A 24,459-nucleotide genomic window follows, 5' to 3' on the forward strand; every position below is an offset into this window, starting at 1 on the left:
TATAGCTGTCTGCCTTATTCCCCCTCTCTGCTCTATTTTGGCAGCTCAGGCATTTGTTAAACACTGGGGGCTAGATTCCCCAAAAGATGGAAGGGATGTAATTTTGCACGAGTGCAGGGAGGGGAGGTGGGATCCATAGTTTAGTCAGAGAAGCACCCTACACGTCTTTAGGGTACTGACATCCTATTTATGCCATGGTCCAAAGGTTTAAGGAAGGAAACCAGACTATGGAGGGAAGTGATGAACATTCATTGACTTCCACATGCATTTTAACCCATGTTGTTGCATAATGTACGAAGATCAGAGAATTATAGAAGTTAGACATTAAAAAAGACTTAGCAGACCATCTCTGCTGGAATTTATCCATTCTCTATAACCAAGCTAATTTTAACATGTGCTTTTCTCCCTGAGCAATTTTAAATCTTCCGTTAGGAGGCTTTTAGCAGCACTTCACTCACATTTCATGCATGTCCAACCACATGCACACAACGTCTACAAAGCCCATCCAAGGGATGAAAATGTCAGAGCAAGGGGAATGCCACTGGAAAAAACAGGGCCTTTTTTATTTGACTGAACTGCTGAGAATCTGAAACACACTTTTATTGCAGCACAGTAAAAACCTAGTGACAGATGGTATTAATCAGTTAAAAATAAATCTTTTATGCAACCAGCTTTTACATTCATTCAACAAATCATTAAATCTATAATATTTTGTGTGCATGTTGTGCATTACGAAACAACAACTGCAGTACATTTTTCTTAACCCATTAACGTTCACCTACAGCCACTGCTAGATATAATAGGTGAAATCCTGGCCCCATCTAAATCAATGGCAAAACTCCTACTTCAGTGGGTCAGGATTTTACCCACTGTAATAGAGGTAGCCAGTAGAGACGCTCTTGATCCAGAATTCCAGATTCAAAACATCCCCAGAACTTGAAGATGTTCAGACTGGAATCTGAACTTTAGTCTAGTTGCTAGGTATTAGTTTTCCAGGTCATCCCCTTGGCATCCCCAGTGACTGTTTATGGTGGCATCTTATTGAGTGATGTGCATCTTAACGTGGTGTTTCTTTGTGTATCTTTGATTTAGGAGTGAGTTCAGCTCTACAACCAAACAAATAAAAGTCAATGTACTTAATTTACTTATTCCATTTGGTCCTGCAGTTAGCAGCCTTAGACCCAGACCCCTTTAACATGTAATAATGTAAATTAAGTGTTCCTGATGATGGTATCACATGCATTTAGAAAGCATGTTTTTCATGAGATGCCTTCATGGGTGGATGTAGATAACACGCTGTCTATGGAGACAATTTTCTTCTTCTAATACTGCAACATGATCGTTGGAATAGGGTGCAATTAACCGAGGAGAGGAGATGAATGGAGTAAGTCAAGGATAAGGCCCCCAATCAAAATTCTGCTCTGCTTCCTGTGCCACATGCTGCTCTCAATCCCTGTGCACAATTCCTGTTTACATCAAAGGGAGTTGACAGAGGCAATCAAGGGCAAAAAGTGACCCTATTTAAAATATTAATAATTAGGGTCACGCTTTAAGCCAAATGCATGTTAATGAAACAGGATGCTTAAACCAGATGCCTCTCCCCATAAAATAATTCTATACATAGCAGATACCATTTGCAAGAAAGTAGTAAATGCAATTTAATCTGACTGTGGTAGCATGAAACTGCCAGCTGAAAAAACAAGATTCCAGACCTTTAAAATAAATTAACACCTTTCCAGGTAGCTAAAGAGTGCAAATGCTCATGATTAGAATTAAGTGGTATGTAAGTGCATGCGTGCTGTTCTTCTGACAGGTTCTTCCTCATTTATCTATTATCAGAAGGGTAGCAGTATCCACAAAAACAACGAGGAGTCCAGTGGCACCTTAAAGACTAACCAATTTATTTGGGCATAAGCTTTCGTGGGTAAAAAGCCCACTTCTTCAGATGCATGGACTCATTTATCTATAATTATTATACACTTTTGCTGGCACTCCCTCTTAGTTTAGCACTTGACACAATCATGCTCAAAATCTCCCTCTGAAACAGGAAGGTCCTTTGTTTCCCCGCTGCCCCTCTTTCTTCCAATCATTGTATGAAAGTCAGACTGCGATTATCCCAGGGCTGCATTCAACAGAAGAGTTGCATGGCCTTCCCCATGAATGGAGAGCAAGACCTTGTACAATAGCCCCAAATCTCACTGTCATTCCCCTCTTCACAGCGAACATTAGTGTAATTAGATCCACATGAGGACTTACCTGATAAGTCAGTTGCCTAAATAAACCACTGCTACATTTGTACCATACCCAGATCTCGTTAGCGAGTATCCGCAACCAAGCATTCTAAAGCAGTCATTGCAGGCGCTAGTTACTCCACCATTGCATTAAGGCTGCAAACACCAAAGAGAGAGAGAGGTGGTGTAAGCGGTGTACTTAGATTGTAAATTCTTTGGGGCAGGGACCATCCCTCTGCTCAGTGCTTGAACAACATCTTGTGTAATGGGGTCCTAAGCACAATAATACAAATCTGCAATACAAATAATAATTAATACATAGGCAGAATGGGATGAAACTGAGAAAAAGGAAACATTTGACTAAATGCAGGAAAAGTCTCAGTAATTAGATCAATTATATTATGTAATAACCTCCCAAAGGAAGTGATGGGAGGCCCAACACTTGAGACATTTAAAATTAGACTAAACAAAACATCAGGAAAAATTACAATGAAGAGAATCACCCTGCCGTGGAAAGGAGATGGACTGCATGACCCAAGACCCCTTATTTCCCATCTTCTAGTTCTCGTCCTGTGTGACCATTCCTTAAGTGAAAGAGCTAGATATCCAAACAAACACTAAACTATTACAGTTTCATAGCACTGTGGCTGAGTTCTACCACTAGACCAGTCATTCCATACTGTTGCTCTCTTTTCGTCCAGCCCAGAACTGCTAAACATTTCGCATTTCGCTAAATGTGTGGTTATAGGAAAGAGCACAGATGTTGTGCTTTATTGATAAGCTATTGTGAAAGCATGACATTTGCAGAAATATTTGGGCATAATATAAAAAAAAGGCTCAGTTCATGTAAGGAACCAAAATGACATATGTATGCCAAACCTCTTCAAAGAAGTAGTCAGGCTGCAAGTCTGAATAAGGTTTCTACCTAAGTTCCCTCTAAGCTGCGTGGCTGCCCAGCAGTCTATCAAGTGCCATGCACTTCAGGTGCCCCTCCCACCACTGCCATGCTGTTCTTGCCCTCTGCCTTGGAGCCCCTGAGCAGCTGCTCCCAGGAGCCTACTGCTTGCTGTGCAAAGCAGGAGAAGGGAGAGGGGGCGCTGATGTCAGGATATCCCCCTCCACCCCATCTCCACATGGTGGGGGGCAGGGACACAACAGGGCTCAGGAGTGGGATGGAGCTTGTTGGCGGCTGCTGCTGTGTCTGAACAAGCAGGCTTTAGAATGGTGAGTGCTGATCTACTTAAAGGGGCAGCGCGCGTCTCTCTCTCACACACACACACACACACACACACACACACACACACACAGTCTTTCACACTCTCCTCCCAACACATACTTGTATTATTGTTGCTATTACTTCTTGATACTTCCTGCAATGCACATATAATCTCTGAAATTTTATTCTTTCAAAGAGCTGTTATTTTAGTTTTTTGACTAGTCTACACATTTCATAATTTTTATCTCTCTCTTATGCTTAAATTTAATTCTTTGAGTAGCAAGTTCTAAAATGCCTAACCTGTCCTGGCTGGAGTAATTATCCCTATGGTAACTTTTAAAAATACATATATTATATCTAGGTTTTTTTTGGTTCTACCGGTGGCGCACATCACCTCGATATTGGTGCACATAACAAAAATCATTCTGCACATGGATGGAAAAAATTAGAGGGAACATTGGTTTCACCTCCCTCTTGATTTTGGACAAAGCAGTTACTAATGCAAGAATGATTCACATTGAACAGAGCACAGCACTGGGACTCAGGTGATCTGGGTTCTATTCCCATCCGCCACTGCCAGGCAAGTCGCTTTAACTTGGAGTCTCATTTTCCAAATGGGGACAATGGCACTGACTTCCTTGTGTAAAGTGCTTTAACATCTACTGATGAAGAGTGCTATATTAGAGCTAAGCATTATAATTATTACACAGAAACAGAAGCGTAGAGGCAATTTAAGTTACCCAAATGTTCAACCTCAAAAGAGTTCGGTTTGGTTTGACTGTCGGAATCATACCTCATTTTGTCTGGTTCAGCCACCCCCAATCGTCATAAAGGAATGTAGACAGCACACGGTAGGTTCGATCCTGCAGTACATTCATTGTCTCCCAAGGCAGACATGCACTCACTCTGAAGGTACAGTTAAACAGAGTGATCTCAACGTATGCTAATTAAAAAGGACGGTAGAAGAAGAAGATAGCTCTTGTGCTTTAGGGGCTGGATCCAAAGACCTCTGAAGTCAATGGGACCTTTCCCCTTTGAAGATCAGGCCCTAGAATAACATTGTGCCTGCTGGAATCAAGTGAAGTCTAAAGAGGAGTTTAGATGGGCGGCCTTCATGACACTGCAAGTACCTTATCTTCTGAAAGAGAGTCACTCTCCTGTTTGTAACAAAATTGCTATCACAACTACATATGTCGATGTGTCCCTCGGTATGCAACATTCCCCCATAACTGTTATTCAGGATATGGTGATCCTAAATTACTTATGGATGTAATTCATGAGCATCTTTTTACATTTAAAAAAAAAACAGGAAAACTAAATCCATAAATAATTTTAGTATTCTTGAATGACATCCGGCAGAACAGAAGATGAACATGTCTACTGAGATTGTTATAAGATGTTTTCATGCTTTCTGCAGCACTCTTTCTTCCCCCCCCAACCCCCCCTTGAGAATTTTTTACTGGTTTCCTCATGTTTCTTTACGAGAGATTTTATAAGGGAATGAAATATATAGCAGGACTCTGCAAAGGCTCAGTTTGCTTATGGCTAGGGCAGAACTTGGAGCAAACACAGAATCTGCAAAACCAATCAATGATACGGAAAACAAATGTACGCAAGGTGAAAAGATTGACATGTACGACAACAAGAAAGCCACCGAACAACATACAGCTCTGGTGCCCTGCACAGACACCAGGGTACACCCACAGAAATCCAAAGGCAGGATCAAGGCTCAAATCATCACACCCTTCCCCATGGGAATGGCTCACTGTCTTAGAATACAAAGAGGTTTCTTCAGGAAAGAGTCAGCATTGCCCTCAAATTAAACAGAAAAGGAATCCGCTCTTCTCCCCACAACCTAGTAAGAGACAAAGCAAAAGGAAGATAAACAGTGAAACTAAGGAAACAAAAAAACAGGGTCAGGCAGTTTCTGCAAACAGTGTCCCAGGTCCAGAAAACTAACTTCTTCCTCCCCTCAGTACAACTAAAAACCTATCGTCAACACCCAGTCAGACAGTATTTGTGCCATATGCACAAGTCACTACTTGCTTTAAGCATTTCAAAGATGACTCCAGTACAAAGCCACAATAAAAAAAGCAGACTTTACGAAACCAGGGGCCTCATGCCACAATCCTTGCACAATGGAGACTCCCCATTGACTTCGTGAGAAATTTGGAGGTGTGCAAGGTTTACACAATCCAGCCACAGCGGTGTTCACAAACTTGTCAGCACAAGCTTCCTTTCTATTAAAACATAGCTGAAGGAAACCAAGAGAAGAGGTACAATTTCCTCCAAATACTATCCACCTGAAAATAAGGAGGAGAAAAAAAACAAGGCAGAGAAAATAGCTGGAGGTAGAAGAGTCCCTAAATCTCTGGCTTTTTGATATTGAATGTCTTTGCAGTCTGTTTCAACGTGTTCAATGGAAAGAGGGTTACAAGATTTTGCTAAATGTCAAAAAAAAAAAAAAAGATATTCTACATTATCCACGGCTCATGCAGAAATTATTCAGCTCCTTTAAAAAGAATTTGAAAAACCATTAGACAGTGCATGTGCTGAGTGGCTAATTGTCTAACATAGCCTCTTGGCACTTTTATGTATTATTGTATTTGTTTTTGCAAAAAAGCAATAGGGCATGGTCCACAGGAGGGGCAAAGTCCTCTGCAAAAAGCTAACTTTTTCAAAAACAAACCTCTGAAATGAACTGTGCCTCTGGCATTAACCAATATGTGATGTCCCAGAGGAAGGCCACAAAAAACCCTCTAATGCACCTAACCAGTTGCACAGTACTGTAAGTGCAAAAGAGAAAAACAATTCCTCTCTGACCCTGTGGTGATTAGACAATATCCTCAGCATTAATTTTAATTGTCAGCTTGCCTAACTGCAAATCATATTATTGTCCATAAAATACCCTGGATTTATAATTGAAAATCTTATAGCATTTGGCTAAAATAATCGGGGCTCAGCAGAGAGTTAATGGTATTTTATAAAAGTTGCTATATAAACAGACATGAGACCTCAGTACATTAAATAAGTTTACTCCACTGTGATTTTTTCCCCCTTTATTAGAGGTTTTGATCCTGCAAGGTGCTAAGCATTCTGACCTCTCTCAGGAGAGAGTATTTACATACATGCTTAACTTTAAGCACAAGTAGTTCCATGAGTTAAGCACATGCTTGAGTGAATTTGCTAGAAGGCCAGAATGCCCAATACATTGAAGGACTGGGCTCCACATGTACTGATTAGGCCAATGTATGCTATACTCATTGATAACCATGACATATAATAAACAAAAAAACATGCAATAAAAGGCTGCGTTTCGTAAGAGGCAGAATCAAATACTATGAAAATCAACACAAGATCCAAGGGCCATATTGTACCATTGATTACATAGCATGAAATAGCTCCTACTGAAAGAAGTTCCCTAGAGTCTTTGACCCAAAAAGTCCACAAAGTCAGGCTGGCAACCTCAGCATTGTTGAACAGATACTGGCTTCAGTGGGTATCCTCAGGTCAGGAAGGTCTTATATATATATTTGATGCTGTTTGAGGAGAGTTGCTTTATCAGGTGTATTACTCAGTGAGGCCAGTTCTGATCTGATCCTTGTGTTTCTAGACAGTCATACCTGAGTAACTCCCTTACATTAAACAGGGTTATTGCCAGTGCAAGATTAGCACTGGGCCCACTATATTAATGTCTTGCCACAGAGATACAAGTTTTTGGAACATGGTTGACATGGAACCTTTAACATGCAGCATTTTCTCGTAGCCTTAGGCTTAGCCATGAGATTAGATCCTACCTGAGTTTTAACCATTTTGTCCCATGTTTACTGTCCAAAGACATTCAATCAATCCACAATAATATGCTTGTGGTATTATCTAAGGCGGTCCCTAAAGCACAGCCCCATGCTGTGTGCTGCCCCAAGAGAAGCCCAGGCAAGGAACTGTGACTCAAAATATCACAATTCCTTCCCTGCTCCCACCTGACTTCCAAGTAGAAATAATCTGCTACTGGATTACTGCCATTGACTGGTGTATAGGGTGGATGGAACCAAACCTTTTTCCGGCCCTCCTCCACCCACCTATATGGTGATGGAGTATAGGGCATGCCACCCCCACCCTGAGCCTAGAGTGGCAATGCAGCGGAATGGAGGTGGTCATATTCCTCCTCTAATGGGGTTCACTCACCACTAGGTTACTCTGGGGATTAGCTCCTTCCAAGTCCAATGCACCCTTGTGTCCCTCATTCACATGCCCTGCCATCCCTCTTTCTCTGACTCATTGTGCTCCCTCTTTGTGACTTGGTCCTCCAGCCAGGTCAGTGTGTGTGTTTTCCCCTTCAAGGGGTTAGCTACGTCTCTCCACCCAAAATGGCAGTCTTCTCCCTCACTACCCAGACTGCACCACGTCCCCAGTGGCTGGCAGGGAACCTGGGCCTACCCTCTGTTCCGGGTTCCAGCTCAGGGACCATCTAACCAGTAGCCTAGGTCTAGAATGTCCCACCTTGCTGCCACATCCTACTATGTTTCTCTCAGACTTCTGCTCTACTGCCCATCTGGCTAAACCCTTTCTTCGGGGCTTCCATCTCCCCCGGCTTTCCTTCCTTCCTTCACTCTCTAGAATCCAGAGAGTAGCTACAGGCGCCTTTGTGACACTTCTGGTGCCAACTTCCTGGCTTTGTACTAGTCCTGCCTGTTCCCTCTCAGCCGGGATCCATCACAGCCACCCTTTCAATCCCTGGTTCTCCCCCAGGTGCAGTTTATTAGGTTAATTAACCTAATTTAATGTGCTCTGCCTTGTGTGAGGTGGCCACCCCCTTATATCCCTACATACCTCGGCCAAAATCTGACCCTGTATATTTTTCTGATACCCAGATACTTGTATTGGTTAATTATTTTCTGCATGCATTTCACTTAAAAAAACCTACAGTCTTTAAGGGCCTGATCCAAACAGGCTTCAATGGCCTTTGGTTCGATCCCTATTAAAAGCGGTTATGAAAGTAAATGACATGGACCCCGAGTTCAGTATCATTTTTGCAAATTTTCCCTTTCTATGTAATTCATACAAAAGCATCTGGTTTAGAGGCCAACTACCCAAACAAAAAGATATTGGCTCAAATGAAGAGTAATAAAAAATTCAGTTTATGAGGCCATTTGTATGACTGGACTTCTATTTGTGCCCAGAGTCTCAGCTGGTACAGGCATAGCCCCGCTGACGTCCGTGGAGCTGCACCAACTTGCACCCAGTGCGGATCTGGTCATTAATGTCTAACAGCTACCAACTAGGCAGGTCACAGACTCCATTTAAATCTGAGTCAAAGATAGAAATGTACAGAAAACGCTAATTGTGGGGAACATTTGCAGCTGGCTCCTATGAAGCACAGACGGCAAATGACACTGCAAGCTGTGTGTGTTTGCGCTGCGAAGGAGCAATGAGCAGATTGTCAAGTTTTTTTTGTAAGTGATCTTGAAATGAAATAAGATTGATGACACATGCATTATGCAGATGTGGATGAAGTGATTTGTGGGTCACATGCTTCCAGAAACCCATTATACAGCTTCCTTTAAATAATTAAGCACAGAAAATGTTACCTCTGCAAAGCTAACCAGGATTATTTTAGTACCCAAAGGATTCCCTGTTGTTCCTAATTGCCAAAGATAAAACTAAAAAAGTCCTCGAAGTTCATGTTCTCCTGATCATGGGAACATTGCCCTGCCTATTGTTATGAATTTCATGGATGCTACTATGTTTTTTAAGACATTTCTTAACATAGCATTCCCAAGGGCACTGCATGTGCTAATATCCTAGTGCTGTGGCTTCATTCACAAAAGCTTCCTAATCTGATATCTTCAGAATTTAGCAGAGCCCCAACTACATTTGTAGTGTGGTAAGGAACACACCACAGATTTGTTTTTTGTAATTTTTCATAGGCTACTTTCCTTGTTTAAATTTCTTGGCAATGATGTGCTAGATTTAAAACCAAAACCAGTTAAAAATACAGAAAATATTTCATGTCAGGTTATAACGAGTTATACTGTACCATTGATTTTAAGCAGAACTCACCATCAGGTTTATGCTAGATCAAAGATAACTGCTAGACTACTTAATACTGTCCTTTTTGTATCAAACTTGCTCAAAGGTGCAACTTGTGCATGGACTTTGAATGGACAGTTCAAGGAACTTAAAGCACTGTGTAAAGTTTTAAGATAGAGCACCATCAGGTCAGATTTTCAGTTGGTGTAAACTAATCTGATGTCAGTAATGGAACTACCAGATTTACACCAATTGAGCAATAAATACCCGTTAATTGCTTCAGGAACATTTTCCCAAAGGCAAAAACATTAATTGGAGGTGCTGTATGTTCAAAAAGGAAGATGTTTATAGGTAATCTAAACAAGCATTGCCAGTTTTTGAGATAATGACATCTATGAGGAAAAAGAAAAGGAGTACTTGTGGCACCCTAGAGACTAACAAATTTATCTGAGCATAAGCTTTCGTGAGCTACAGCTCACTTCATCGGAGCTGTAGCTCACGAAAGCTTATGCTCAAATAAATTTGTTAGTCTCTACGGTGCCACAAGTACTCCTTTTCTTTTTGCGAATACAGACTAACATGGCTGCTACTCTGAAATCTATGAGGAAGTGATTTTTATACAGAAATTCAAATTATATTAGAACAAAAGGCCTAACTCCATAGCTACAGGAGTGAGAAATAAAATATTCCACTGATCAACGGTACATCCTGTCTCTCAAAATTAAAAATAAATGCATAAAGCTTAAAGAGAAAGGTGGCCATAAATTGCCAATCTAACAAGATTTGGACAGATTTTCAAAGATTTCTCTGAGTTTCAGAAGACAAATGTCAATGTCAGAAATAGTTGGCATTAGTGTTTCATCTCACATTGCTCAATTAGTTTTATCTGAGCTCATTATATATCAGTATATTTCAGTGCTTAAAAAAAAATTAGCAGACTAATAGTCTCACTGACTCCTATTCAGATTCTTACTTCATCCCCTAATACACTGACAAAAATATAAGAGGGACAAATAACTATTTAAAGCAAGGGCTCAGGTCAGAAGACAGCTGCCATGTGCAGAAAGGTCTCTTTCAAAAAAAAAAATATATGCAGGTGTGTCTTTCTTCTATGTGCATTGCCAAAAAGGGGAAGATTATGAAAGACACTGGGAATGGTTTAACATGGCAAATTGAATTCATACAACATGTTCTTAAAATAACTAAAGCAGGCTGAAAATGTCATGACATTTTCCATTAAAATTTTGAATTTCAGTTAATTAGCAAAACAAAATGTTTGTTAACATTTCTGCAACATTAGTTTTATTTTTCATCCAGCTTTATAGAATGGGATGTTTAAATGAGAACTGTTCATTTTTGCCTTCTCTGACCAGCAAATACCAAAAGTTATTCCAAAAAAAATTACTTTACATCAGCAGCACCTTTTGCCAATTCTCCTTACATTTGGAAGATTTTGCTTCAAAGGACAATTGATTAGAGAAGTCAAATCTTTTATGGATCTGGAATATTGCGATTGGTCAGACAGTCAGTCAAACTGGAGGTTTCCCAAATCAATCCAAGGTCACCAATGTATTAAATACAGGTGAAATAGAACATTTAAATATTTAGGTTTTTTTATAAATAATAGGCCAGGCATCCAACACCTTTGACAATACATCAAACAGACTGATCAATCCCCCCTCAGCAGAACAATACATAGTCTCCTTGCCATCAACAACTAGGTGTACTTAAAAAACAAAACCACCACCAACTCTTTAAAATGATAATTAACTGTTACACTAACAGCACCCCAAGGGGACGGGGATCCCTGGTATCAGCTGGCCTGACCAGTGTACCCCAACTCATTGCTGTCATGGTCAGTATCTAAAAGGCAACATCATTGGAATTCTAATGACACACTAGTGATTAATATAGTTGTGAAATGTATATATTAATACTATGTGTGGAGTTATGAATGTTCTCTGATACTATATTTTAAAGCCTGTATTTGAAAACAGGTCTTCCCGTCTTGTATACAAATGAAGCATGGCTGACCAGCAACAAGGGAATTGCCATTTACATATATGGTAAAGAGAACTGTGACATTGCACCCCATAATGCTTTATGGAAATATGCTTATGAATATATATATATGACATAACTGGAATATGTTTTATGCTACGTATGCCATATAACACATCTCTGTAAAGGTTATGATCTCCTGAACATATTCATCCTATTTGTATGCATGCATCATTTTTGTATTTGAAGTTATGAATATTGGCTACATACTTGTTTAATTTTAAATAGCCTCAGTGAAGCAGTTGGTCAGCTTCCTGAGAAAAGATTATTCTCAGTAAGTGCCCAATCAAGAAATACTTAAGCTAACAATGAATGTGGAGACACCAATCCACATCTGAGCTTTCCCACGAATGTGGCCTGGCTGGTAAGGAACTTGGTCATGCATGGACATGTGACTTGCCCATGTGACTCCAAAACTCCATCTTGGAGCTAAATTCTGGATAGGAGAGAGGAGGGGGTTTCCACCCACATGAGAAAGTCTATTTAAGCCCCTGGGAGATCCCTCCATTTTGTCTTCAGCTGGCTCAAGAGATAGCCTCTCCACCCCTCTGATCAAAGGTTACCTGAAAGAGACAGGAACAAAGGACAGTAAACACAGGGGTGGGAGTGATTGCTGGACCCAGACTAGAAGGAGACTAGTCTGTAAAAGAAGCTTACTGGAACATCTCTGAGGATGAGATTTCATCTGTAATCACTTTCTTACTGTATTAGGCATAGACTTGCATGTTTTATTTTATTTTATTTGGTAATTGACTTTGTTCTGTCTGTTATTACTTGGAACCACTTAAATCCTACTTTTTTATTTAATAAAATCACTTTTTACTTATTAATTAAACCAGAGTATGTATTAATATCGGGGGAGTGGGGGCAAATAAATGTGCATCTCTCTCTATCAGTGCTATAGAGGGCAAACAATTTATGATTTTACCCTGCACAAGTTTTATACAGAGTAAAATGGATATATTTGAGGTTTGGACCTCACTGGGAGTTGGGCATCTGAGTGTTGGAGACAGGAACACTTCTTAAGCTGTTTTCACTTAAGCCTGCAGTTTGTGGGACAAAGTTCAGACCTAGGTCTGTGTTTGTAGCAGGCTAGCATGTCTGGCTCAAACCAGACAAGGCACTGAAGTCCTAAGCTGCCAGGGGAAACAGGGTGAGGGGTAGTCTCATCACATCAGTTGGCAGTTCCCAAGGGGTTTTCCATGATCCAACCGGTCACAAGAACCATCAAAATTAACAAGATAGTTGGGGAGTCAGCACGTCCACATCAGAAAAAACTGTATTTGCTCATCTGACTGGGCTTGTCATCAGGCAGCGACAACAAAGGCATATTTACCTGCAAGGTAAACACAGCCATCAGAGGAACAAGTGGGGAAAGAGGACCACTTAATCTTGATGGGGGGTGAAGATTAAATCCACAAGAAGCCTTCTAGCCCCTTGAAACGGGGTCAATGAACTTTGACAGAGGGGCAGAAAACTTCTACGTTAGCCATCATTTGAGGTTTCAGAAAGATGGGTCCTTCAGCCAAGGTCTGAAGTCTCTGGATTATAGGTGAGAAACCTGCATAGGCAAAGATTGTTACTGGCTGAGATTAAGTTTTAGTCTCAGAAGGGTATTCCTACTTTGTTTCCTACCCTTCTAACCCTTATTACTTCTACTTGGTATCACTTAACCTATGGCTTTTGTTAAATAAACATGTGTTACATTTTCTATAAACCAGTGCAGTGCTTTGATTAACACAAAGTTTGTTAATGCCAGTAAGATGGTAAACTGATGATGTACTCTTTATTTAAAGGGAAGAGTGAAATTAATAACTTCTCTAAGTCTCCGTGGAGAGGGCTGGACACTTCAGGGCAGATTGTTTTGGAGAATCTGGGACTGGAGTGTGTTTGGAGTCACCCCTGCATAAGGTAACTGGGTGACAGACACTAGAGCGGGGCTGTTGTGTTGTAGGCAGGCTGCTGGGGTCAGAGTGCTAAACCAGAGCTGCAAGGCACAGAGACACGCATGGGACTGCATGCTTGTCTGCTGACTGTTGGTGTCCGGGCTGTGAGCCACAGAAGCAGAGCATTTAAGGCATCCAGAGTTACAGGGAGGCAGTGACACAATTACTGGTCTGGATTGCACCCTAGAACGTCACACTAACATATCAAAAAATCCCTAATCCAAACCCATCAAACAATGTCCCTCACAAAAATAGACTGGGTAAACAGATAAGGCAGAGCAAGTTCTAATAGGCATTTTAATGTCAAAGCAGATCAATCAGCTTAAAATCATCTCCAGTACTCCCATTGTCTGTATCTTTATTAATCTGCAGCAGAATGGGCCTCAAAGGTGTGATGTTCATTCCCACCTGGAAAACCAGAGACAAGGCAAAAAATCGCTTCCAGCCTAATCCCTATATCTGAATGTTCTGATACCATAAGAAAAGGGCAAACATATTGGTAATACATGGAAACAGAGTTTGGAAAATGGTTTTTGATCAGTTTAGCAGAATGACCAGAATTTATTTGTCCAACAATAGAAACCAGAGCCAAAAATTTAATGCATTACCAGAAGGCACTCAGATTTTGTGGTGATGAGGGAAGTATATGAACCTGAATGGAACAAACTCCATGAGTAAAACCTGGGCTAAAACTCAGGATTTGGCCCTATAAGCAGCAATCACTAAAACCAAATTCCATTGCACTAGGGGATGGGAAAATCTGAGCTGCTTAAATTTTGACTAATTCACACAGAGATTCAGAAAGAGCATCTGGGATTCAAATATTCTTGGGTTTACAATTGGCTGAAGAAAGACTAGAGGGGAAGGGGATAAGGAGCAGAGCACGTCAGAGAGAAAACATCCAATGAAAAAGTACACACACTAAGTATACTGTACATAGCACACCCATGTGTGGCAGCCACACCAAGACTTCAAGTCTTGATCACATTTTTAGGACAGTTTAATCCCAAATACACTTGCACTTAAACTATTTTCAGTACCAAGTCAGCAGCAGAGCTCCATCTCTGATCAATATTGCCACAATCAATCAATTTCCTAGTATGCGTGAGTGTAGTGTGAGGTCATAAACACAAAGACTTTAAGCAGAAACTAAAAAAATTCCCTAACCAGGAAATTCCTATATTTACACAGCTCCCTGCTACAACACATCTTGCTCTATAACCTCAGTGTGGATCAGACTTTGAATATAGTGGGTATTTGAAATTGAGAGGTGTGGTTAGAAGTTTGCTCTTGAGTTCCTTTACTGAATCATCTCTAGGTTGTTCCTTTTCTCCAATTTGTGCGTTCTGGGTATTCGAGGTAGTAAGTGGAAGATTTCTTCAAAACAAGAAGAAAAAAAACCTTAGCACCTTTCTCTACCTTTCCTTCTGTTTCTGAGCAGCAAAGTAACAATAAAAGAAGTCAGACCCAATTCACCATTGTGTTACTCCAGTTTTACATCAGAGTAACTCCACTGATTTACATGAGCCTACATACAGGTACAACTGTAGTAGCGGAGCAGTGAATCAAGTAGAGGGTTTAAAAAAAAAGATATAATCCTAATTTGGGCACATTTTGCCTCATTCACACATGTTAAGGTAACATATATTCCTCAAAGATTATACTCCTGTTATCCATGCAAGTTTCTTTTCACTTCTGAGAGAGAGGGAGAGAGAGCGAACTCTGACTCAGTGAGATTAGGTTCAGAGACATATTTGAGCTGTAGCTCACGAAAGCTTATGCTCTAATAAATGTGTTAGTCTAAGGTACCACAAGTCCTCCTTTTCATATTACAGTGAGTGAAATTAACTTTGCCCATTATCCTTCAGCTCCCCCCTGTGCTGTGATGCACATACTCATTCCCTCAATGCAAGAGACAACTTTCCCGGCTTGAAAGTCAATTTGAGTGTAGACATTATGGAACTGTCGTGGGAGTCACCACATTTTTTTTTTTTTTGTACTGTAGAAACCAGCAAAACTAAGATTTCCATATTTGCCTTTTATGTAACCCTTTCACATACCTTTACTCCTTGCCTACACTGATGGTCATTTGCAAATAAACAGCTACATAAAGGGGAAGGATATCAGTTCAGTAATTCTTGTAGTCATAAATTGAACTTCTGAGAAAACCAAATTTGACTTTCTTAGCTTCTTGGTGCAGTTTCACAGTGCACGGAGTTGTCTTCCTTCTTGGAACAGCACACATGCACCCCAGTGAGGTCAAGCCCACTGGGGTCAATAGAGAGACTCGCAGTGATGTCAATGGGTCTTGGATCAGACCTATAGATAATATGGACATTAGTCAGACTTGCATTTCCCATCATTGTTAATGGAAGCTGTGTGCCTTGATTTCAAGCATGGCTGCAAATGTACTTCCATCCTGCATTGGTAACTGTATGTGGACAGAGGAAAATGCATTGCTTCAGAAGCCAGGAAAAAGAATAAAGCTTTGTAATACAAAGTTACTTCTAGAATAGGGGATGCTGATCCAAAGTTTAAATGGGCGTTTCTGATCATGGTGCTGAAAGCCCTTACACTCAAGCAGTAGACATTTGTAGAATTAACCAGCATCTTGGATGAAGCACTTACATTTTTTGTAGAGGTTAAATGAATCATGAAGATACATCACCTATGACCTCTCCATGCCCAGTTGCTGCTACCATAGTGTTGCAGAAGTCTGTATATGTTCCTTTTCCAGGTTTTTCATAACAAGCCCTTTTTGCATCTGACATCAGCCCCTTTTTTTCTTGCACTTCCCATTTCTCAGTTGTCCTTTGTAGGCAAGACAGTAATTCTAGTATAGGACTTGTATCATCATAGAAAAGGATTAGAGCCAACATGTAGGGCCAGATCCTCCACTAGTATAAGCCAACTTGGCCCCTTTGAACTATGTCAGTTTACACCAACTGAGGATTTTATTAGACTTGTGACAGTGATGTTCTTCCACAGCTAAAGAAAAGGAAAAATAAACCCGTAGTGCTGTAACAGGTAGAGCTATCGTTGCTGTGATTCTGTAATGAGTTCCATAAACTGTCATTTCACCAAAGAATACAGAGCTACTTATAGAAGCTACAGTGAAACCCAGACAACCTTCAGCTTCATTTATCAGCATGTTTGTAGGCAGCTGAACAGTAGACAATGAAGGATAATCTGCATCAGAACATTGCAATGAGAACTGTTAAACTACCAGTGTGAATTTACTGGCTATTGCTGACTGTTGTCTTTCATGGATATTGGTTTGTTTCATCTGTCTATTATGGCATATGCTTTTCCTTATATAGTACAGGCCCCAGTTCAGCACCCCTCCCCTCACTGGCAAAATGTCCCCATGCTCCAAAGACTTAGCCATATGCTTATCTTTATACATTTGATTAGTATCATTGATTTCAAAGTACTACTCACGATATGCAAAGTTCAGCCCGTGTTTAAAGTTTTTGCAGGGTCACTGCCTTGGGCCCCAATTCTAGAAGGCATTTAAGCATGTGCTTAAATCCATCCTTATTCAGGACAACACTTATCCATATGCTGAAAAATAAGAATATGCTTAAATCCCATTGAAGTCCATGGGATTTAGGCTCATGTTTAAAGTTAAGCATAGGGGGAGGGATAGCTCAGTGGTTTGAGCATTAGCCTGCTAAACCCAGGGTTGTGAGTTCAATTCTTGAGGGGGCCATTTAGGGATCTGGGGTAAAAATTGGGGATTGGTCCTGCTTTGAGCAGGGGGTTGGACTAGATGACCTCCTGAGGTCCCTTCCAGCCCTGATAGTCTATGATTCTATGTGTTGAAGTGCGGTCCTTAATAAGGATGCTTTGCTGAATCAGGACCTCTAGCACATTCTTAACACTAAGCATGTGCATAAAAATCCCATTGATTCCAATGGGATTTAAGCATTTGTGTAAAGGCTTTGCTGAAATGGGGCCAGAATGCCTTAAAACACATGGGCGTGCGCACACACAAAGCTGAGATTATGGAATAGAAGGTTTAAATCCTAATGAAGTGACTGATGAGGACCATCCACCACTAGCTTGACAAAAAAAAATTGATTAGTGTAGATTCCCACGGGCCACTCTGAGCAGCAGTTAATCTCTTATTATTTGATTCTACATTTTACATTCAGGCAGCCAAAAGCTTCAGGTCTCACAATCAGGTGTTTCATTTTTCATACATTTTTAATTGAACTGGCCATCTTGTAAAGTTCCATTTCTCTCCCCGGTGACCTCACCTCCTTTACTTTGAAAATGGAGATTTCTTTTGCCGCTTTGGGCAGAATACAGCTGTGCTAAGCCAGCTAATTGCATTTCACAGAGAATTTCAATATTTCCAAGTGTGGTTTCATTCTAATTTGGAACAAAAACTAAAATATTTTTAAGTTCTCCATGAAAGGGAATAAACCCTAGAAACCCTGGGGCTGCCCACAAGGCTGGCTGCTTCGGGGCCAGGGAAGTTCGGGTTAACCAAGGGGCCAGATAGGCAAGCTGGCAGGAAGATCAGGCACCTGCCTGGGTTCTCTCTGTACTTCAGCAAAATCCATCTGTCACCATGAAACACTCCATCCCCACCAGACTCTGACAAAACAATGTTTTGTTGGAATTTTTCTGACCAGCTCTAGTACAGAATACATTTAAGACTCTTCCTTTGAGGTCATCAGGAAGTGGTGCTCAAAACCAGCTCGGAGAGGAACTCTTAACAGTCATGAAATGGAAAAGCAGTTTTTAGGTCTATTAGCCTCATTATTCCCTGGAACAAATTTGCATAAGACAAATATGAACAGCGGCTCTCTGAGTAGTCACCCTTTCAAAATGCTGCAGGGAGCCACGGCAGTTTCAATAGCAGGCTCCCAATCTAAACATTCAGGTTCTCAGTCAGATGTTCCTAATGGGCCTGTCACAGGCCAATGGCCTCCTGAGCTCCCCTTCGTGGCCAGAGATCACTCTGCAGCACCCCACCTCTGTTTCTCCCCACTTTAGGGCCTTTTGAGAACTGCACACAGACTTCTGGGTTAACCCCCCCACTGATCTGGGCCTGGTTTAATAACAGAAACTGTTCTAAACAATCCTCAGGGTCCCAAAATAAAGTCCATCGCTACACAAAAGTTCATACTTAGCTCATGGCCTCTCTCATCGCCAGAGCTCTTTTTCTGTCCCAAACTTTTCTCACAGCCTGTCCCCACTGCTCTCCCTAGCTAGAGTTCTGCCTGGCTTCAGCTTCCAGGCTCAAACCCAATCAGGGTCTGCCCCTTCTGTTCCTTGGGCTCTGTTCCCAAACGCCCCTGGTATCAAGGTCTTCACTGGAGAGGCCTTTCTCACTAACTGCAATTTCCTGATCTCCCCTCCCCACAACTTCCTGACACCCTTTATAGTGAAAAACAGCTAATCTCGCTCATGTGTGTCTCTTAACTAATGGGGGTTGGTTAGCCTCAAGCCACTGTTCCAGGGCCATATCTGGATTGCATTCAAATCAGTGAGATCTTTGCTCGTGATTTCAGTAAAATCATGAAATGGCCCAGACAGCAGAGCTCGCTTTGTGAATGACATCAGAACTGGAGTCATGCATAACTGATAAGCTATCTCTCTGGAAGTCATTTATTTCCTTGCATTTTTAGATGACTTCATATACCCTCTGGAGGACAAGATATTAGTTTCGATTTGTAATTTAAGAGAAGACTTGGGGAGAGGAAGGCATGTAAAAAACATTGCAGGATTTAATAGTCAATTAAACACAAAACAAATAAACATGTTAAATCTAAAGGATGTTGGATTTGGCTGGTTTGATTTTATCTCAAGAGGATTATATTTTTATTTTGAAACAGCATTGGTCTGCAAAAGCCTTCACAATATACCAGTATAATCTGATGTCTGCTGCTTTTCAAAGGCAATTCAGCTCATCAGATTCAGTACGACAAACCCAATTTACCATTCTCTTAATGAGGGCTCTCAGCAACAGTTGGCTTGTGAACTATATTTATGCTAGCTTTCTAGGCAGATCATAGAACAAATTAGCGTAGTAAGGACCTGGAATTTGGAGAGATTGTGGGGTTTCCAGTAACACAGGGCTTAAATCATTGAAATCCACAAGTTTTATTTCCTTCCAACAAATTGTGCCTCACAGCACAAAAGATCACCTTGGCTTGTAACAATCACTGACAGAAACTGAAAGCCATGCAGAGCTGCAGTCTGTACAGGTCAGGCCAAGTTATGTTTGAGGACACCACTTATTGCTTAGTTGTTTTGTAATACGCCTCATAAAGAGAAAACTCTGACTTACTGACAAAGTCCTAGTATAGATAGGGAGAAAGATGGGGAGAAAGACGGCACAAGTCTAGTGCCCCAACTGACTTGGCATATGGCAAGTCAAATGGCTACTCCTATGCCTGTCTATAACTCTGGAAAAATACGTACCGGTGTAAGAGGGATGTTGTGAAGCTAAAGCCACACGCTCTATAAAGCACTCTGAAATCCACACATAGAACGCAGATATTTATTATTCTTTTCATTCACTCAAAGAAATACCATATGACAAAGCCAAAGTGATTCAGAACATAGAAGAGGCCTGACTCAATTCCCATTAAAGCCAATAGTAGTGTTTCAGCATAAGCTGGATCCAGCCTTAAAAGTACTGCAACAAGCTTTCCACCAGAAACTCAACTCTTCCAACTAAGGCCACTCCTAAAATTCACACAAGGATAGCTTTAATTTGCCTTGGCTTTGATTCATTCTTTATCATGGAGACAAGCAGAAAAGAAAGGGAAGCATGAACTGAGTTCCTGAGCCAAATTAATTGTTTGACTATTGGAAGAGATGGCTATAAGAAAGAGAGGAGACAGTGCATTCCCAGAAGCTTTCAGAAAGAGAAGAAAGGAATGTACTGAGGGCTCATCTACATCTACAAACTAGTTCCACAACCACCATGAACTGAGCATTTCATACCATCTCGTCGACTGGATGTGCCATGTTTGTCTTTCTTCCACAGGACAGAAGCGACTTTGTGTGTACAAAGTGCAAGCTGGTCTCCATAATGGAAGAGAAGGTTCAAGGTCTGGAGCAACAGGTATCGATCCTGCGTTGCATAAGAGAAACTGAAGATTTCCTGGACAGACGTCAGGATATGCTTCTACGGGCACAAGGTTCTGAAGATTCAGAGCAGGCTGCGCAGCGGGGACAGGAGGACGGTGATGAAATTTGGCAACATGTGACCTCCAGAAGAAGAAGGGGGAACGTCCATGTACCAGCAACGCAGATAAAGGTAAGTAACTGTTTTCATGTTCTCTCTACAGGTACCATTGCTGGGAGTGGCCCAGATGATACGTCTAGGGGAAGGGAGCGGGAAGAGACTCCACCAGTTGAAAGGCACGAGATGCACTGTCCTAAGGTTGGGGGTTCCACGACCACCACTCCCAAGAGAAGGAGGCGGGTGGTGGTGGTCGGGGACTCTCTCCCCAGGGGGACTGAGTCATCTATCTGCCACCCTGACCGAGAAAACAGAGAAGTCTGCTGCTTGCCAGGGGCTAAGATTCGCGATGTGACGGAGAGTCTGCCGAGACTCATCAAGCCCTCGGACCGCTACCCCTTCCTGCTTTTCCACGTGGGCACCAATGATACTGCCAAGAATGACCTTGAGCGGATCACTGCAGACTACGTGGCTCTGGGAAGGAGGATAAAGGAGTATGAGGCGCAAGTGGTGTTCTTGTCCATCCTCCCCATGGAAGGAAAAGGCCGGGGTAGGGATCATCGAATCGTGGAAGTCAACGAATGGCTACGCAGGTTGTGTCAGAGAGAAGGCTTTGGATTCTTCGACCATGGAATGGTGTTCCAAGAAGGAGGAGTGCTAGGCAGAGACGGGCTCCACCTAACGAAGAGAGGGAAGAGCATCTTTGCAAGCAGGCTGGCTAACCTAGTGAGGAGGGCTTTAAACTAGGTTCACCGGGGGAAGGAGACCAAAGCCCTGAGGTAGGTGGGGAAGCGGGATACGGGGAGGAAGCACGAGCAGGAGCGTGTGAGAGGGGAGGGCTCCTGCCTCACACTGAGAATGAGGGGCAATCAGCGGGTTATCTCAAGTGCCTATATACAAATGCACAAAGCCTGGGAAACAAGCAGGGAGAACTGGAGGTCCTGGCAAAGTCAGGGAATTATGATGTGATTGGAATAACAGAGACTTGGTGGGATAACTCACATGACTGGAGTACTGTCATGGATGGGTATAAACTGTTCAGGAAGGACAGGGAGGCCAGAAAAGGTGGGGGAGTTGCACTGTATGTAAGGGAGCAGTATGACTGCTCAGAGCTCAAGTATGAAACTGCAGAAAAACCTGAGAGTCTCTGGATTAAGTTTAGAAGCGTGAGCAACAAGGGTGATGTCGTGGTGGGAGTCTGCTATAGACCACCGGACCAGGGGGATGAGGTGGACGAGGCTTTCTTCCGGCAACTCGCAGAAGTTACTAGATCACACGCCCTGGTTCTCATGGGCGACTTCAATCATCCTGATATCTGCTGGGAGAGCAATACAGAGGTGCACAGACAATCCAGGAAGTTTTTGGAAACTGTAGGGGACAATTTCCTGGTGCAAGTGCTGGAGGAACCAACTAGGGGCGGAGCTCTTCTTGACCTGCTGCTCGCAAACTGGGAAGAATTAGTAGGGGAAGCAAAAGTGGATGGGAACCTGGGAGGCAGTGACCATGAGATGGTCGAGTTCAGGATCCTGACACAAGGAAGAAAGGAAAGCAGCAGAATACGGACCCTGGACTTCAGAAAAGCAGACTTTGACTCCCTCCGGGAACTGATGGGCAGGATCCCCTGGGAGAATAACATGAGGGGGAAAGGAGTCCAGGAGAGCTGGATGTATTTTAAAGAATCCTTATTGTGGTTACAGGGACAAACCTTCCCGATACGTAGAAAGAATAGAAAATATGGCAGGCGACCAGCTTGGCTTAACAGTGAAATCCTTGCTGATCTTAAACACAAAAAAGAGGCTTACAAGAAGTGGAAGACTGGACAAATGACCAGGGATGAGTATATAAATATTGCTCGGGCATGTAGGAATGAAATCAGGAAGGCTAAATCACACCTGGAGTTGCAGCTAGCGAGGGATGTTAAGAGTAACAAGAAGGGTTTCTTCAGGTATGTTGGCAACAAGAAGAAAGCCAAGGAAAGTGTGGGCCCCTTACTGAATGAGGGAGGCAACCTAGTGACAGAGGATGTGGAAAAAGCTAATGTACTCAATGCTTTTTTTGCCTCTGTCTTCACAAACAAGGTCAGCTCCCAGACTACTGCACTGGGCAGCACAGCATGGGGAGGAGGTGGCCAGCCCTCTGTGAAGGAAGAAGTGGTTTGGGACTATTTAGAGAAACTGGACGTGCACAAGTCCATGGGGCCGGATGCGTTGCATCCGAGAGTGCTAAAGGAACTGGCGGATGTGATTGCGGAGCCATTGGCCATTATCTTTGAAAACTCATGGCGATCGGGGAAAGTCCCGGATGACTGGAAAAAGGCTAATGTAGTGCCAATCTTTAAACAAGGGAAGGAGGAGGATCCTGGGAACTACAGGCCGGTCAGCCTCACCTCAGTCCCTGGAAAAATCATGGAGCATGTCCTCAAGGAATCAATTCTGAAGCACTTAGACGAGAGGAAAGTGATCAGGAACACTCAGCATGGATTCACCAAGGGAAAGTCATGCCTGACTAATCTAATTGCCTTCTATGAGGAGATAACTCGTTCTGTGGATGAAGGGAAAGCAGTGGACGTGTTATTCCTTGACTTTAGCAAAGCTTTTGACACAGTCTCCCACAGTATTCTTGCCAGCAAGTTAAAGAAGTATGGGCTGGATGGATGCACTACAAGGTGGGTAGAAAGTTGGCTAGATTGTCGGGCTCAACGGGTAGTGATCAATGGCTCCATGTCTAGTTGGCAGCCGGTATATAGCGGAGTGCCCCAAGGGTCGGTCCTGAGGCCGGTTTTGTTCAATATCTTCATTAATGATCTGGAGGATGGTGTGGATTGCACCCTCAGCAAGTTTGTGGATGACACTAAACTGGGAGGAGTGGTAGATACGCTGGAGGGTAGGGATAGGATACAGAGGGACCTAGACAAATTGGAGGATTGGGCCAAAAGAAATCTGATGAGGTTCAACAAGGACAAGTGCAGAGTCCTGCACTTAGGACGGAAGAATCCAATGCACCGCTACAGACTAGGGACCGAATGGCTAGGCAGCAGTTCTGCAGAGAAGGACCTAGGGGTGACAGTGGATGAGAAGCTGGATATGAGTCAACAGTGTGCCCTTGTTGCCAAGAAGGCCAATGGCATTTTGGGGTGTATACGTAGGGGCATTGCCAGCAGATCGAGGGACGTGATCGTTCCCCTCTATTCAACATTGGTGAGGCCTCCTCTGAAGTATCGTGTCCAGTTTTGGGCCCCACACTACAAGAAGGATGTGGACAAATTGGAAAGAGTCCAGCGAAGGACAACAAAAATGATTAGGGGTCTGGAACACATGACTTATGAGGAGAGGCTGAGGGAACTGGGATTGTTTAGTCTGTGGAAGAGAAGAATGAGGGGGGATTTGATAGCTGCTTTTAACTACCTGAAAGGTGGATCCAAAGAGGATGGATCTAGACTATTCTCAGTGATAGCAGATGACAGGACAAGGAGTAATGGTCTCAAGTTGCAGAGGGGGAGATTTAGGTTGCATATTAGGAAAAACTTTTTCACTAGGAGGGTGGTGAAACACTGGAATGCGTTACCTAGGGAGGTGGTGGAATCCCCTTCCTTCGAAGTTTTTAAGGTCAGGCTTGACAAAGCCCTGGCTGGGATGATTTAGTTGGGATTGGTCCTGCTCTGGGCAGGGGGTTGGACTAGATGACCTCCAGAGGTCCCTTCCAACTCTGATATTCTATGATTCTATGATCTCTCCAAAATGCCTCTAAGCCCCACACTTGCACATCCCA

General features: G+C 42.4%; 1 long non-coding RNA gene across 4 annotated transcripts in view; it reads right to left on the reverse strand.

Annotated features, from left to right (window-relative positions):
- LOC141994836 (uncharacterized) overlaps window positions 1–24,459 on the reverse strand; it is a 44,162-nt gene that overhangs the window by 4,487 nt on the left and 15,216 nt on the right. For 3 of the 4 annotated variants that reach the window (XR_012641211.1, XR_012641209.1, XR_012641208.1), the window contains exon 2: window positions 2,257–2,387. This is a non-coding gene — a long non-coding RNA (uncharacterized LOC141994836). Of the gene's footprint in view, window positions 1–2,256; window positions 2,388–4,240; window positions 4,329–24,459 lie in introns of those variants that run through there. The other variant, XR_012641210.1, reaches the window with a different exon arrangement.

The sequence above is a fragment of the Natator depressus genome, chromosome 10 (assembly GCF_965152275.1).
Source record: "Natator depressus isolate rNatDep1 chromosome 10, rNatDep2.hap1, whole genome shotgun sequence".
NCBI lineage: Eukaryota > Metazoa > Chordata > Testudines > Cheloniidae > Natator > Natator depressus.